This window comes from Triticum dicoccoides, chromosome 2B (assembly GCF_002162155.2).
Source record: "Triticum dicoccoides isolate Atlit2015 ecotype Zavitan chromosome 2B, WEW_v2.0, whole genome shotgun sequence".
Taxonomy (NCBI): domain Eukaryota; kingdom Viridiplantae; phylum Streptophyta; class Magnoliopsida; order Poales; family Poaceae; genus Triticum; species Triticum dicoccoides.
The window spans coordinates 231275071-231275880 of NC_041383.1; positions in this window are offsets into that span (position 1 = coordinate 231275071).

The following is an 810-nucleotide window of genomic DNA, read 5'->3' on the forward strand; positions in this document are numbered from 1 at the left end:
CCGCCGCCCCTCGCCTAACCCGCCGGAGCCGCCCGCCCCGCCAGACGAGCCTCGCCGGAGGTACCCGACCCTCGCCGCCGTTTTTTTTAAAATAAACCCTTCGGTTTTTTTAGAAAAACCCTAGATCTTTTTTTATATAGATCGGTTTATTTTTTTCCCCAGTTTATTTACTTAGCGAACGTTCGTTCGTCCGTTTGTTTTAATGAACAAGTTCACCGTTTAGTTTCTGCTAACGAACGTTCGTTCGTTTAGCCGTTCGTCATTTTTCTTTTTATCGGATTTATTCCGCGATTATTCTAATCGCGATTTCTGATCTGATATTCAAACTTGTTTATCTTTTCGCTCGTTTATCAGAATCAGGCGATTCAAGCGCCTGGAGTTTCATCTCGAAACCCTCTTTCCGAATAATCAACTCAAACAAGATTTTTCTTCTGTAAAATTTGACTTAGATCCAGATTAGTAAAACAAAGTTGTTTCTTCTGTCATTTGAGTTTCGTTGCTCCGTTTGATTTGATTCTTTTTGCAAACCGGAGTTCTTAAGTTGAACTCTTCGGTCAAACTCTTTTATTTGGAGTTCTACTTGTGCATCTTTGATTGTTTCTTATGTATGTTATTGTTTGTTTGCGATAGAATTCCCGGAGTGCGAAGCTTGTTACTACGAGTCTCTAGGATTCCCGGATCGTCAGCAAGGCAAGTAACACATTGATCATACTCTTTTCATACCCAGTTTTTATGCATTAGTTTCAATCCTCAAACATTGCATGACTAGGATGTCCTTAACATGTGGGTATTGGGAAGTAGTTGCTGAGG